Here is a 16828-nt window from a genome sequence, read left to right as displayed (position 1 = left end):
GGCATTGTGAAGGTTAATGAGGCATTGAGTAAATAGTGGGGAGAAGAGCAAAAAAACTGGGGTTGCTAAAGAAGCACGGAGCTGTTTTTTCTTGGCATTAACCCAGAATGAGGAGCAGGGCTTACAGCTAGCTCAGGAGGGCAGGGTTACCTGTGCTTTGCTCCTGCCAAAGGGAGCACATACAAGTTATTGGGATATTATATACCCACTGATTAGGTAATAGCATGGCAAAGCAAGGAAAATATTTTATGACAAACTTAAATAGCAGTGGATTCAGGTTCAGGAGGCCTGGGGATTAAGAGAAGGGACTTCATCTGGTCAGGGTAGATAGTGGCCATTAAGCTGTGCTCTGGAGAATGTGCTGAGCCTTGAATAACAGGAGTGTGTTTGTGTGTGTATGAGTTTCCCTAGCTTGTTTTCCTAATCAATTGCAGTCTCGAGCAATTCCTAAATTGTGCCTTCCTCCTTCCTTGCTTCAGTCCCTCAGCACCCCTCCCTCCCCCATCTGTTTTCCTTCCGTCTGTTTATGGGCTCATAAGTAGGAAATAGAATTAATCAACTGCTTATGCTATATTTTAAAAGGTGACATACCTAAATCTAATTATGCAGGAGAAGTTAATGAATGCCACCTCACTGGTGCATTGCCATCAGCAATGCCCACCCCGTTTTCTTTGCTTTTCCTACAGGAACTGCAGTATAGGCAGGAGAGGGGGAAACTATTCCATTCTAAATACTGTAAAAGCTCTAAATGCTGTAAAATGTGCATAAGCCATCTCATCTATTGTTGTGAAATTAGAGTGCTCAAACTTAGATAAGATCTGTACTAATCAGAATGCTGCAGCCAAACATTCCCTGCTACTGGTACAACACTGATAAATCCCAATGCAAATTTGAAAAAAGTGTTGATTCATTTCTTAAGTGCATCTTTTTTAAGCCATGTAGTTTTTTGGAAGTGTACTGGGATTTCTTTTGAAGCACATCTTGACTTTTAATAAATATATCAAAAGTACTTTAAAATATATCATAGCTAATTCTGCTCTCCCACAAATCCATCACTTTTTATTGCCTTTTAACTAATTCACCCTTTTCCACAGCAGAGAGGAGATAGTTCAAATCTCTTGATGGTATGTTTTTCTTTCAATTTTTCTGGTTGTAAACGTTTAGGGGAGAAAAAAATCACCTAATATACCACTCTTAAAAGAAAGGACAGAAATGTGTTCCCTCATGACACCTTGGCTAACTGGACTGTAATATATCCAAGGATACCGGGTAGAAGGGCAACACTGGGGCAGCTCACAGTGCACCATGGTGATTTAGGAAACCAACTTCTTATGGCTGGCTGATTCTTGGGATGGACAGGTGCAGGACTAAAATCCAGCCCTGACAAAACACTGGGATCTCACCTGGAGTTTGTTTGCATAGCAATCTCTTGCATTTCTGCTGTTTCCTGCGAGCTCTTCAGTGCTGCTTGTGCAGGGAGAGAAATACCTGCAAGTCCAAGTGAGGTGCTTGGAGCTTTAATTGCATTCAGTTAATGCTTGGCAAGTGTCACATGATTTGCAAAAATCATCTGTTGCTTAATCCTCTTCAGTGCCAAGGGTTATTAGGAAGGGAGTGCAAAGAAGATGAGAAATGGGAACGTTTGTATGTTGTGGAATGAATGAGAGAATCCTCAAGTGGCTTAAGAATGATTGGAGTTTTCCTTTTAACCTGTGGTAAAATTTGGATTATCAAAACAAGTGTTATAAAAATTGAGGATGACCTATAGCTGAGCAATCCTTTCACTTAAACCTTGAGAAAAAGCACAGAGAAATGACAGCAGGAGCTGACTGCTGCCCATTGCCACAGCACTGAGGTGGATGCACAGAACTCTGCTGGGGTTTAAGAAACAGTCTGAGTGAGTTTCTTTTCTCATATGCACACCTAAGACATATCTCCAAGGCACATGTGTGAGATTTCCCACTTTTTGCTCTCTGAAAACTTTGCAGTCTGTTACATAGTTCACAAGGGGAGGGGAAAAAAAGCTTTATTTCATGGAAAGGAATGAGGCAATGAGTTAAGAGCTGTCATTTTGGGCTTGCCATCTTTGCTCTTAGTGTCCAGGCTGGATAGCTGCAGGGTTTCTGAGCTGTTGCAAAGAGCATTTGCAGCTGGCTCTGAGCTGTGATAGACAGCTGATAGGTGTTTCAGAAATGAGCTGCTCTGCGCTGAGCTTTTGTAGATGCAATCTCTGGGAGCCCAGTGCCAGTGCTTGGGAGAGTGTGTGTGAGAGGGGAAGGGAAAATGTCAGCAAGATTGCTGGATGCACACGTTAATTTGCACTAATCTGGCTGGGAGGAGTTGTGCCTGCAGCTCTGGAGCCTGTGATCCACAGCGAGGAAGCTTCCTTATCAGGCACTGAGCCACACGCTCCTGGCAGTGCTCCAGAGGCTCCTCATTGATGAAACAGGCCCTTGCACATAGGAAACAACTTTAAAGGAAGATATTTTATGCCAGGGAGCTTTAAAGTTACTTCTTTTCCCTGTAGTTATACAATTATGAATTCTGTAACATGCACCGTGCTACAGTACAATGACAGTAACACAATTTTGGTTCAGCTTGCAGATAAGGTGTGGTGGGAACTGAGATTTCAGACTCAGACAGGCTTCTGAAATATCACTGGGTTACCAAAGCTGCTTGATTTACAAGGAAGTGGGAGTAAAGCATGGGATACCTGGAATAATTACCTGAAGAAGGCAGCCTGAGCTGCTGATTAGCATCCAGCATTGCTGGAGCTGAGGAAGGAGCTCGCAGGGGAGGGAGAAAGGGCTGTGTGTCCCACAGGGCTGTGTGTCCCACAGGGCTGTGTGTCCCCCAAAGGGCTGTGTGTCCCCTAAAGGGCTGTGTGTCCCACAGGGCTGTGTGTCCCACAGGGCTGTGTGTCCTACAGGGCTGTGTGTCCCCTACAGGGCTGTGTGTCCCCTAAAGGCTGTGTGTCCCCTAAAGGGCTGTGTGTCCCAAAGGGCTGTGTGTCCCCTAAAGGGCTGTGTGTCCTACAGGGCTGTGTGTCCCCTACAGGGCTGTGTGTCCCACAGGGCTGTGTGTCCCCCAAAGGGCTGTGTGTCCCCTAAAGGGCTGTGTGTCCCCTAAAGGGCTGTGTGTCCCACAGGGCTGTGTGTCCCACAGGGCTGTGTGTCCCCCAAAGGGCTGTGTGTCCCCTAAAGGGCTGTGTGTCCCACAGGGCTGTGTGTCCCCTAAAGGGCTGTGTGTCCTACAGGGCTGTGTGTCCCCTACAGGGCTGTGTGTCCCACAGGGCTGTGTGTCCCCCAAAGGGCTGTGTGTCCCCTAAAGGGCTGTGTGTCCCCTGCAGGGCTGTGTGTCCCCTAAAGGGCTGTGTGTCCCACAGGGCTGTGTGTCCCCTAAAGGGCTGTGTGTCCCCTAAAGGGCTGTGTGTCCCACAGGGCTGTGTGTCCCCTAAAGGGCTGTGTGTCCCCTAAAGGGCTGTGTGTCCCCTGCAGGGCTGTGTGTCCCCTAAAGGGCTGTGTGTCCTCTACAGGGCTGTGTGTCCCCTAAAGGGCTGTGTGTCCCACAGGGCTGTGTGTCCCCGAAAGGGCTGTGTGTCCCACAGGGCTGTGTGTCCCTAAAGAGCTGTGTGTCCCCTAAAAGGCTGTGTGTCCCTTAAAGGGCTGTGTGTCCCACAGGGCTGTGTGTCCCACAGGGCTGTGTGTCCCCCAAAGGGCTGTGTGTCCCTAAAGGGCTGTGTGTCCCACAGGGCTGTGTGTCCTCTACAGGGCTGTGTGTCCCAAAGGGCTGTGTGTCCCACAGGGCTGTGTGTCCCACAGGGCTGTGTGTCCCCTAAAGAGCTGTGTGTCCCACAGGGCTGTGTGTCCCTAAAGAGCTGTGTGTCCCCTAAAAGGCTGTGTGTCCCCTAAAGAGCTGTGTGACCCACAGGGCTGTGTGTCCCACAGGGCTGTGTGTCCCCTAAAGGGCTGTGTGTCCCCTAAAGGGCTGTGTGACCCACAGGGCTGTGTGTCCCACAGGGCTGTGTGTCCCACAGGGCTGTGTGTCCCCTAAAGGGCTGTGTGTCCCCTAAAGGGCTGTGTGACCCACAGGGCTGTGTGTCCCACAGGGCTGTGTGTCCCACAGGGCTGTGTGTCCCCTAAAGGGCTGTGTGTCCCAAAGGGCTGTGTGTCCCCTACAGGGCTGTGTGTCCCCGAAAGGGCTGTGTGTCCCCGAAAGGGCTGTGTGTCCCAAAGGGCTGTGTGTCCCACAGGGCTGTGTGTCCCACAGGGCTGTGTGTCCCCTAAAGGGCTGTGTGACCCACAGGGCTGTGTGTCCCACAGGGCTGTGTGTCCCCTAAAGGGCTGTGTGTCCCACAGGGCTGTGTGTCCCCTAAAGGGCTGTGTGTCCCAAAGGGCTGTGTGTCCCCTACAGGGCTGTGTGTCCCCTAAAGGGCTGTGTGTCCCACAGGGCTGTGTGTCCCAAAGGGCTGTGTGTCCCACAGGGCTGTGTGTCCCACAGGGCTGTGTGTCCCCTAAAGGGCTGTGTGTCCCCGAAAGGGCTGTGTGTCCCACAGGGCTGTGTGTCCCCTAAAGGGCTGTGTGTCCCACAGGGCTGTGTGTCCCACAGGGCTGTGTGTCCCCCAAAGGGCTGTGTGTCCCACAGGGCTGTGTGTCCCCCAAAGGGCTGTGTGTCCCCTAAAGGGCTGTGTGTCCCACAGGGCTGTGTGTCCCCTAAAGGGCTGTGTGTCCCACAGGGCTGTGTGTCCCACAGGGCTGTGTGTCCCCCAAAGGGCTGTGTGTCCCCTAAAGGGCTGTGTGTCCCCCAAAGGGCTGTGTGTCCCACAGGGCTGTGTGTCCCCTAAAGGGCTGTGTGTCCCCTACAGGGCTGTGTGTCCCACAGGGCTGTGTGTCCCACAGGGCTGTGTGTCCCCCACAGGGCTGTGTGTCCCCTAAAGGGCTGTGTGTCCCCTAAAGGGCTGTGTGTCCCACAGGGCTGTGTGTCCCACAGGGCTGTGTGTCCCCCACAGGGCTGTGTGTCCCAAGGGGCTGTGTGTCCCCTAAAAGGCTGTGTGTCCCCCAATGGGTTGTGTTTCCTACATGTCCAAAATCAAGACAGAGCTGTTGAAGCAGTTGGACTTCCCCAGTTGCTTGGGTGTCCTCAGTTTGTCTGGACTGGTTTCTCAAGTGCTTTCTGTCCAAAATGGGAGGTTATAAAAAAAGCAGTCATTTCCTTTCAACTCCAAAATAATTTTTCACCATTACTTTTAAAATCTAATGACTGCAGCTTTGACTGGTTGGTAGAAATCAGAGGCCCATGCTTTATGCAGGATGATTATTTATTTATTTTAAAAACAAAATCAAGGCTGTCTGCGATTTGGATCTAATTTCACATTTATTTTTCATAGTTTGTTTGCTTAGTAGCTCTGCAGTAAAGCAGTGATTAGTTAAATCAGTTATACATAAATTCAAAGACTTGCTCTTCATTTTAGATGTTCAGACTTAATTGGATTTAAATCAGATTAAAAAGTGACTTCTGAGGGAAAAATACCCCCAAGCATGCAAAGAGGGTTGCATTTTTTAACTTATCACATAAATGGCAATAGAGATTTCTATCTTTATAACATTTATTCCCTCTTACAGCTTACAATTCTATTTAACTTTTAAAGAAAATACTTATATATTAAAATATTAGCAGGGCAGAGTAGGAGGAAGCCGCTGACATTTCTTTCTCAGACTACCCTGTTTTCTACTCCAGAGTATTTTCTTTAGATTGTAATGAAATTTAAAGCCTAAATATTATGAAAGGAGGTCATTCTATGATTTTATTTAACATATGAATTGCTGTGAAAAGCACATAATGCAAGCCATATTAAAACCATGAAAAGAGTTGGTGTTCCTCAGGAGATGCCCGGGTAGATCTGGACACCTTCTCCCTTGGGGCTCAAGGGACGCTCAGGGGTTTCATGCAGGCTTGGGCCTCGAATGTGGAGAGGAATTACTGAGTAATGAAGAGCAGGGCTGGGAGGGTTTGGATGCAGATGGACTCAAAATGGTGCATTTTGAGTGCTATGGGAGTAGTTTGGGATAACCAGAAGTAACATCTGTGGATCCAGCAGATAAATATCCTTGCAAAGGAGCAGAGCACAACTCAGTTCTGACTGTCAAGCACAGTTTATGCTGTAGGGCAGTAGCATTCTGCTGCCTGGCCTTTTCCCTAAATTTGAGCTTCTTTTGATAGGCATTTGGACAAATGAGGCTCCTGCAGGCAGAGCCTCTGCAGCTCTGCAGCCTCCTTGTGATGCAGAAGATTGAAGAGTTGATGCAAAGTCCTTCACCCTATGCAAGGCAGGGTGAAGGTGCAGCTTTTGGAGGACAGAGCAGAGGTTTGGATTCAGATAACTCTCCATCTGGACTGATACAAGGCTGGGGAATTCAAGTTATCTCCCCCAAAAGCTGTGTTTTCTATGGGGTTGACAGAGGCTACTGCTGCAGAGATGAGAAGAGGCAGAAGGAATAGCAACTGCTGGCTCCAAATGCCTCTGCTCATCTTTCCCATCAATTATTTACACAAGAAAGATTTACATGAAAATTAATAATTGAATTTTGAATTGCTGCTTTACATCAATAATGAAATAGTTGTGCCAAATAAAAACAGATAAAGAGAACAGCATAAGAAACCAGCGTTAATACACAAAAGGAAAAGTAATATTTTAATGAAACTATAAAGCTTATTACTGCTTTGTGGCAGAGGGTTACTGACAGTGACCTAGAACATACAGCTTCATATGCCAAAAATGAAACCTCCTATTTAATCTATCATAAGTGATTTTGGCATATTAACATTGTGTGAGCTGGATTCTGCTAGGTTCCATAATCAAGTCATTTTTGTTACCAAAATAGCTTTATAAATAAAAATTTTATTTTATAAGTTAAATTTTTACAGCTTTTAATATAGGTTGTCTTTCAGGTGTGAACATCCAGAAGTATCATGGTAGACACAAAATTTCAATGTTTTAACTATTTCAATATTATTTTTTATTATATTTCTATTATTCGATACTATTTTTTTAAATCAATTTTGTCAGGTATATTTCTGGAGAAAAGAGACTGAGTCTGAGACTTAGCCTACAAAAACCTATTCAGTCATTAATATCCAAACTTTTGACAATTGCTACGTTTTTATCATTAACCTAAAAATGCTGGGGGGGAGGCATTGATGTGCTTCTTGAAATGCTGTAACTCAAACTTTAGCTTCTTTCTCCCCCACCCCCAAGGTAAATTTCTAAGGCTTCTGTCGAGAAAGAGGAATGTGGAAAGGATGGAGAATAAACAATGTGTACGCATCAAAATCTGCAAGTAAGTAAAATGAACTCATTATTTATTTTAGTAGCATGATGTATGTGTTACATATAGAATTTCTGGATGCTTGGTGATTAGAAAGCTGCAAACTAAGGCAGATACAGCACTGACCTGGAAAGCATTGAGACCCTGCACTATATGTGAAAAGTACAAATGCTTTTCTAACTTTATTTACTTTTAACTTGCTGGTCAATCTTTTCAAAATCTTGTGTGATAGAATGAGCTCCTAAAGTGTACTGTGGCCTGCATCTGTGAATTTAAAGAAAGGAAATGGTAAGTATGACAAAATAACTGATACAATGTTTAAAGTTATGCGCTGTTCCTTGTCCTGCTCCAGCTCTTCACTTAATATTGTTTTCATTTTGATGTAGATTTCTCTTGCCACTTCCCTTCTGTGTTTCACCAGACTGCTACCTGAAGTGAATTAGGGGGAAGACAAGCATAAAGTCAATTCCCCTTGCTGTAATTCCCCAGATTTTAAAAGGGAAAGACATTTATTTAATTTGCTTTGCAACCAATGAGCTCATGGGGTTCATTAATTTCTCAAGAAGTAAATAAGTTCCGGTGGTTTGTTCTCCAATTTATCTCTTTTTGTCTGTTTCCATTTTAGCTGGTAATTCAACCTCTCCTTCTTGCTCGAATGAACTGTGTGAGAGAACACATCTGGGCTTTTTCAGCTTGGGGCACAACTGTGCAGAAAAACAGGCATTTTTTGCTTAATTGCTCTTGTAATTGGCAGCCCATGGCTTCAGAGCACAGGTAGCACACGGGTGTGGGTTGGACTGCACCAGGAGGGACCAGCAGGCACTGGCCCTTTGCTAGGACACATCTGACTGGAGATGGGCTGGGTTTCTTGGTGTTCCTGGTGCTGCATCTTGGTGTTCCTGGTGCTGCATCTCCCAGTGAGTGCCATCAGGAATGCTCCTGGGCACGCCAGCTAGGCAGGCATTGTAGACACTGAAACTGCAGCCTACTTGTCTGCTGTTTCAGGCAGAAGGGAAACACAATTAGGTGAGGAAGTCTCATTAATGAGGACACTTTAGTAGCAGCTTTTGGTAGGGTGGGCTGTGGAAATGTTAGATTTAGAAAATAATCAGCCTGCATTTTTTATCTCTACTTAAAACAGTAGAATGGAAAATTATCTTATCTCCATAAACTGCTATTTTTCACTGGTTCAATTATTTTATCACCCAAAGCAGATGCCACACAAAGAATTGTGGTTGGGAGGCATGTAGTTATTTATCTCGGTCAAAGTGTCTCAGTTAAAATGCTGTCAGTAGGAGATAATAATAATAATAACAAATACATATGCATTTGGCTAGAAGAATACAAGATTATACTCAACAGAAACACATTTCTAAAAGAATAATTGTAACTAATTAGAAATCTCCAGTTATGCTTAGAGTTGTAAGAAACTGAAATCAAATTTAATTATGCAAGGTCCCAGTTGTGCCAAAGGTGTTATAAAAAATATCTTTATGGAGACATTCAGTATAACAAACTGGCTGGTGTTGGTATTAGCATGCACAGTTGCACATTTTCTTAATATTAGTTTAAAGTTTAATGATGGTGTTTGTAGGATTAATTACCAAGAATCTGCACAGCACTCACTGGGATAGTCACCCAAAAGGCTCACATTTTTGCAATGTTATGTTATTGGTGACTCCAGAATATCTTTGACTAAATCCTTTATATTCTGGTGCTTAAAAGTGGATCTGTGCTTGTGCCCACAGGTGCTTTGGGTGCATAAACAGTGAGGTTAAACAGCTGCTCCCTCTGCATGCTAGCAGGGGATTGCTGGCCAGCATCAGGGTTTACTAGGATGAGTGCAGCACTGTTCTGGGACAAAGTCAGTGAAAGATTGGTTATCTTGGGTGACAGGAGGGTCCAGAGGCTGGGAGATGTGGATAGAGAGGACACACAGTAGCCATTCATGTTTTCTGACAACCAGTTGTCCAGGCATGCTGAGGAGGAAAGCTAATTATTCATGGTAACTCCAGATAAAAATCTTAATACAGCTTTTAATACAGGTTGTCTTTCAGGTGTGAACATCCAAAAGTACCATGGTAGACACAAAATTTCAATATTTTAATATTGCTTTGAATACTTACAGTGAAAATACCATGCATCTCCTCCCTGAAGGGAAGGATTTTGGCTGGGCAAACTGAACCGTGAACCAAGGGCTTTTTCAGCAGCACTCACTGTGCCTTAACCAGGAGAGTCATTCTGTCCCATGGTAAAACAGATCTTAGGTACCCATGGAGGAGCAGTGATCACGAGAAAAATGCTGTGATGTTAGAGGGATGGGGGAAGATTTGATATAAAGAAACCCTGCTAATCTTGGAATTGACACAGAATCAGGAATTGGATTAGGCTGTGCAGTCCAAACCATTTTTCCCTTCTTTTCTGGCAGCTCAGTTCCCCACTGCAGCCTCTCTGGAGGTGACATTGGTAAATGAAGCTTTCAAACTCGTGCAAGTCTTCCCAATGATTTTTTTTCAAGCCCTGCAAGGTTTCTTCTCTGTCATGAGAGCATTTCTTTCCAAGAGCACAATTTTCTTCTCAGCCCCAAAGGTGACTTTCCTGCCAGTAAAGACCCTCCTGGTCACCACCAGGTGGTTTTGTCCTTGAACCACCTGGCCTGACACAATGGGACCCTCTCTCTTCTTCCCCACCTACACAAGGCAAGCATCTCTATTCCCACAGCTCCTCTCCCCACAGGATCACAGTGAACTGTGGGTCTTGGGGGCTGCCTGAGGGAGTGACCCTTGACGGTGGCAGGGGCTGGTGTCTAGGGGCCTCTCACTGCTCAGAGTGACTCTGAGAAATGTTGGAAAGTCTCTTTTCCCAGCCCAGCGGTCAAAGAAGGAGTCAGAGCTCTTCAGTTCTCAGTCTCAAGGTTGTTTATTGTTTTTCATCTATAAAATATTTTCTCGTGTCCAGCTGGTGTCCGTTTAGCAAGACAGTCAGAGGCACTCTGCCTGCCCCTGGGCAGTGTTATGTCTTTATACTAAAAACTACATGTACAATATTTACAATTACTTCCCAATACCCATCACCTGTGTTAGACAGTGAGCTTCTACTCTAAACCAATCCAGAAGTGCCACCATCACAGCAGAAGATGGAGGCCAAGAAGAAGAAAGAGAAAGACTGGACACACTTAGATCCTTCCATCTTGCCTCCTGAACTCCCATTCTAAAAATCCCAAAATCTACTTTTTCACCCTGTGATAAATTCACTATCATTCTACTGAAACTGTCATGGCTTGCAGATCCTCATACAAGGTTGGTAATTTGCTCCATGGGTCATAATCAAACCCCCTGGCATCTTGGGCTCCGTGCCAGGGTCTCTGAGCCCCCTGGCAGGGTCCTGGCTGCTCAGGACAGCCAGAGGGGTGTCCTGGGTTCCAACAAGCTGGGGGCTGGCAGGAGGAACAGGAACCCCGTGTTCCATGGCCACTCTCCTGACACACGGCACTGAGCTCCTCTGCAGGGCTGCAGGTGTGCAGCCAGGGCTGAAAGCCTTGTTTAGTAACTCTGATCTCCAGGAGGGGCTCAAAGGTACCTCTCGGAGCCTCTGTGGTCAGGATGACCCCAAGATGTGTTAGAGAGTCTTTTCTTCGCTTGGCAGGTGAAGAAGGAGTCAGGACTCTTCTGTTCTGGTTTTCAAGGCTGTTTATTTTTTGCTTATCTATTCCATTCTTTCTTTGACTCACTGAGATCTGTCCAGCAGGTCGGGTTGTGGCACACTGACTGCCTTCAGGGCAGTGTTATATTTTTATACCAAAAATTACCTGTGCTTTATTTACAATAATTTTCCAATACCTATCACCTATGTTAGACAGTCTGTCTCTACTCAAAACTAATCTAAAACTCTCAACACCACCTAGAAGATGGAGGCTAAGAACAAGAAAGAAGAAGGACAAGGCATGCCTACATCTCTCTAACTTGGCTTCTGAACTCTCATTTTAAAAACTCAAAATTCTACTTTTCTATCTTGTAACAAACTATCATTCTATTTAAACTTTCGTGGCTTGTGAATCTTCATATAAGGTTGGTAATTGTTTTTTCCAAGGGCTAAAATCAAAGGCACAGGTGTTTTTGACTCTGTGCTAAGGTCTCTGAGCTCTCTGTCAGGGTCTCGAGTCTTCCAGGGCTGCCAGAGGAATTTCTTGGGTTCCCACAGGTACCTTAAAAGAGGCAGGAGCTGTGCTGTGTATCTATCTCAGCCCTGCCTGTCATGTTCCTGGCCTTTGTGCTCAGGCAGGGGAGGCAGCCAGAGAAAGGCAGCACAGCACTCAAGTGTTTGTCCCAGTGGGTCTGCAGGCACTGTTGGAAAAGGAGTCATTCCTGCTACTGACAATAACCTGGGATGGGATTCACTCCTCTCCACCTCAGGCACCTGTGCTCTATATACATTTGCAGCTGAACTGGGCACTCCAGGCTTCCCTCATTAGTTCATGGAAGTGATTATCTATTTTTAGGCATTAGTCACCTGTCCTATTTTAGCTCTCTATTTTAGTGCGTGATGAATTGCATGATGTCCATTAACAATTCAGGAGAGAGTCTAATCCAAGTAGCTCAGATGTGGATCTCTTAATTGATTTATTTGGATCAGTTCTACCCCATCTGCCTAGGCCTTTAAAGCACTGGGTGTCTTCCAAGGCTAAAACTGAGGCAAACAGTGAGAGAGGCAGTGCAGAAAGCACTTCTGCTTTCTTTGCCCACATAGCAGCATATTTTCAGGTATGACTTTGGCAGCTGAACACTTGAATTGGCCGTGGTCATTTTGTACTGTCACAAGTACCATTGGTCCTTGTCTAGGAGCAGTATGGTCTCCATCTGTACCAGCTCCATCTAGCTGGAAAAAGAAAAGGATTTTCAGTTGCCTTCCCTCTCAAGTATCTGCTATTTCATTGGCAAATTCCTTCCCCTCCCTTGCCCTCCTTTTCCCTATGGCTCTGTGTCTGGGCTGCTCTTGTTGCAGCCAGACCTGGCAGTTCTCTGTAACTCCTTGAGGCTGCTGACCTTCCTTACCTCTGGTATTTTTGGGGTGCCCAGAACAAAGGAGGAATTGAGAATGCGACTCTATATTCTTAGAAGGTTAATTTATTATTTTATGATATTATATTACATTATTTTATAGAATGTTATACTAAATCTATACTAAAGAATAGAGAAAGGATACAGACAGAAGGTTACAAAGAATGATACTGAAAACTCGTGGCTGCTTCCAGAGTCCCAACACAGCTTGGCTATGATTGGTCATTGAGTAAAAACAATTCACATGTTGGATAAACAATGTCCAACCACATTCCAAAGCAGCAAAACAGGGAGAAGCAAATGAGATAATATTATTTTCTTTTTTCTCTGAGGCTTCTCAGCTTCCCAGGGGAAGAAATCCTGGTGAAGGGATTTTTCAGAAAATCAGACAGTGACACACCTTCTGCTGAAATGAAGCTCCCTGGCACAGAAGCAGGAAAGTCAGCTACCCCTCCATAGTGACTGCTGTGGGAGCTGGAATAACATCCCTGCACGTGACCCACACACCTCTGCCTCCCTCCCACATCATGCCCAGAGCTTGCTGTGGGGATGGAGAGGCAGCAGCAGGGAAGGCTGGCTCCTGCTGAGCATTCCTAAGCTGCTGAGAGGAGCAGGGGCTGTTCCCCAGGGGTGGTCCATGTGCAGGGACAGGTGCAGGCAGCAGAGCACGTCTGTAGGGATGAAGTACAACAACGATGAGAGCCTGCTTTGTCTCCCACAGCGTTTTCCCACAGCTGATGTGGACTCATGATGTTTTCCACACATGTTGGCACATCTCTGAGCCTCTGGGCACTTGAGGAGCTGCACTCTGTGACCGTGTTCACAGGAGTCTCAGGCTGAGGGAAGAGATGGGGATCTGGCTCCATGTTCCAGAAGGCTGATTTATTTTTTTATGATATATATTACATTCAAACTATACTAAAAGAATAGAAGAAAGGATTTCATCAGAAGTCTGGCTAAGAATAGAATAGGAAAGAACGAATAACAAAGGTTTGTGGCTCGGGCTCTCTGTCCGAGCCAGCTGGGCTGTGATTGGCCAATAATTAGAAACAACCACATGAGCCCAATCCCAGATGCACCTGTTGCATTCCACAGCAGCAGATAACCATTGGTTACATTTTGTTCCTGAGGCCTCTCAGCTTCTCAGGAGGAAAAATCCTAAGGAAAGGAATTTTCATAAAAGATGTCTGTGACAGTGCTCCTTGAGGACACCCCAGGCCATGAGCCATCAGGGGCTGCTGGCTGCCCACACCTGCCTGGCAAAGTCCTGGGAGGATCAGCTGTCCCACCCTGAGTGCTCTTACAGGGGGGTGTCTGCTGTGACAGGCTCAGGGTGAGTTGGCCCTAGGGGTGAGTTATATGGAGACTGAGAAATGAGGCATTTGGGATCAATTCAGCTGTCTAATAGAACTAGGATTGGATTTCTCATTTCCAAGCCTTGCTTGTAGCCTGAATATTGGTGCATCTCTTCCTGCCCTTGCTTTTTAATCAGAAGGGTTTATCTCCAACTTGTTTCATCCCTTTTCACATCATATAGTTGTCAGTTGTGTACAAATCTGCTGGGTATTTATTTTCATCTCAGTTCTGACCTGAGTGTGCATACCAGCTGTCTAATGATGTCATGAGCTCTGAGATCTGCCATCCCTAAACTCCAGTGCCTGTTCTAAACTGGACTATCTGTGCACTTACACACAGAGGATGGGTTTCTGTATCCTCTCTTGCCACCTAGCCCAGTGAATCCTGGCTGGACTGAGGACACTGAATCACTCTTTGTTCTCTCACCATTTGCATTTTGTTTCCAGGCTGTCATTCCAAGATGATACATGATGATGTCATTCATAAAGGATAAACAGAACTTGGCCTGTGATGAATTGCAGAGGCTTTGGATAAAGGGTGAATGTTGATCTTCATGGATAGGATTTCTTCTCTGTGGGAGAAGTCCAGGGATGTGTAGGATGCAGAGGATCCACCTTGTGACACTGATACTTTGTCCAGCGTTACATCAGAGCACAGCAGTGATGCAAACTTCCTGTTCCAGTGCAAGAGGATCCTGTAGGATCTCCTATAATAGGGAGTGCTGATGTGTTTCACATCCCAGGACTCTGATTCTCAGTAATCCTTCTTGGTGTAAGGACAAAAGATCACACACAGTGGGTTTTTAGCTGTATCAGTTACTGAACATCTGAAATGTGTCCTGATTCCAGAAGAATATCTGTTAGATAGCATAAAATACTTGAAATGCAAGTCATTTGGCACACTTAGGGAGCTCTGTCCTACAATTCTCTCCCCTTCTCCCTCTCTTGTTGCTAATGAAACAGCTGCTTTTTGGTTTCAGGCTTTAACCTCTTTTTGGAATCCTTTTATGCTCTTGGCCCTTTGAAATGCATGAATTGCTATGAAAGAAAGCCAGTGTCATTGCTGGGAGGCAAAAGGAAGGCCTACAGGTGAGCTCATGTCTAGTGATGAGAGACTGTCTCACCTATTCATCCCCTCCTTTATTTCTATAAAGCAACCCAGTTCCCCATGGCACATGGTTCCATGCCTTTTCTGCTTTTATTTAAGCATTACAATTCTCTCAGCCCCAGCCCTTCATTAGCACAGCACCAGCAGGTAACTCCCTCCTTTGCGGGGAATTATTTTTCATATCTAGGCCCCTGTTCCCACTGCAGGAATGTGCTGGCCCAAAGTAGAAGAGGAGGTGGAGGAGCTTGGTTTCCAAGGAAAGATGCTGGAGAACAGTGCAGAAAGAAGGAAGATGTGAAGGAAATAGACGGCAAGTGGAAGGTAGAATCTATTTATTGGATGAGCACCAAACCTTGTTTCTGTGAGTGGCTGTGCTCTCACTGGGGTCTCATTTTGCTCTCATTTGCTACTGTGCAGCAGGATTTCACTGGAGGGTTGGCAAGTAGAGTGTGCCATCACCTGAAGAGTCAGGCTATCCTCATGGCTGAGTGTCCTGGTTCAGGGCAAATTTGGGAGAGAACCCCCAGAGGGGCTCCTCTAGGAAAGCAGATTCATTTGGCCCCTCTCCCAACTGGTCTGGGACAAACTACCTCCTTGGAGAAAAGTGGAAAAACCCTGTTTATTAAACAATAAACCCTAAACAATATAAAACAATAAAGCCCCTTGCTGCTCCAAAAGAGATGACAAACTGAGAAAGTCCCTCCCCGGGTTGGAGCTCAGCTCACTCAGGCTCTGCTCAGTCTCTCTGGTGCTGGAAATGTCGCAGGCCAGGCCCGGCCCGGCGGGCCACAGGTGGAGCTGCTGGTGCTCCCCTGGGTGTTCAGTCCAGAGCAGGTTAAACAGGGCCAAAGAAAAGGCCCCACAGTCCAGGGAACTTCTTTGCCTCAGCTAGCTAAACTAACTAAAACAAAGGAGAGCTCTGTCCCGCTGTCTGTCCATCCACAGACAGCACAGGCCAGGAGCAGGAATGTGGAGGAGTGAGTGCAGGGTCTGAAAACAAACTGCTGCTGCTTCTCTGCCCCCTTCACTGTCTGAAACAAGGCTTAAAGGTGCAACACTTATTATTCAGCATAAACAGAACAGATAACTGGGGATAAAAGCACCATAAAGTCAACCCAGGACAGCCCTGGTGCCTCTGGAAAGGCACTGAGCTGCCCAGGGAGGCTCCTGCAGGGGAGAGCACAGAGCTCTGACCTGGGCGATGCCATCGACCCAGAGAGCACAGAGTGCAGCACAGGGGACATTCCTGACTCTGCCTGAGCTTGCTCCACTCTCCCAGCCCTCTGTATTTATCATGTCAGTATTGATCACATTCTACTAAAGCACACAGGGTTCTGGGTGTTCCGTCCAGAGCAGGTCTGAACAGGTCCAAAGGAAAGGGAAAAACCCACAGTCCAGGGAACTTCTTTGCCTCAGCTAGCTAAACTAACTAAAAGCAAAGGAGAGCTCTGTCCTGCTGTCTGTCCATCTGCAGACAGCACAGGCCAGGAGCAGGAATGTGGAGGAGTGAGTGCAGGGTCTGAAAACAAACTGCTGCTGCTTCTCTGCCCCCTTCACTCTCTGCAACAAGGCTTAAAGGTGCAACACTTATTATTCAGCATAAACAGAACAGACAATTGGGGATAAAAGCATCATAAAGTCAACCCAGGACCCTGAGGATGCCAAAGATGCAAATCCAGGATCACTGAGTTGGTGTACGCTCTCATCTGTCCAATACCAGTGCAGGTGAGACTTTAAATGTGATTTAAATCATTGCATTGCTTCATTGGTTATTTACCATCTACAATAAATTAATTCAGCACTAAACCAGCTTAAGCAGCAGCTCCTTATGGGATTTGCAGTTTGTAGGCTGGAGGCCTCTCTGTGTCTCAGCTGACACAAATTAACATACTGTGGTTAACTGAAGGTGTGAAGAATCATACCTCATGTCTTGGTTGCAGTGTTAGCAACTTACTCCTTCCTTTTAAAGTCCAAGCTGAACTC

General features: G+C 45.9%; 1 long non-coding RNA gene across 1 annotated transcript; it reads left to right on the top strand.

The window, feature by feature from the left end:
* The first annotated feature begins 13612 nt into the window (after positions 1–13612).
* On the top strand, positions 13613–15702 carry LOC139584824 (uncharacterized). Its single transcript, XR_011676843.1, has 2 exons — positions 13613–14826; positions 15052–15702. It is a non-coding gene; the product is annotated as an uncharacterized lncRNA (long non-coding RNA).
* Positions 15703–16828: the final 1126 nt, after the last annotated feature.

Source organism: Agelaius tricolor, unplaced genomic scaffold, assembly GCF_023055355.1.
Source record: "Agelaius tricolor isolate 1412-34295 unplaced genomic scaffold, bAgeTri1.0.p SCAF_67, whole genome shotgun sequence".
NCBI classification, from domain to species: Eukaryota; Metazoa; Chordata; class Aves; order Passeriformes; family Icteridae; genus Agelaius; species Agelaius tricolor.
The sequence above is the reverse complement of the archived record's forward strand: the minus strand, read 5'-3'. Positions and strand labels throughout refer to the sequence as shown.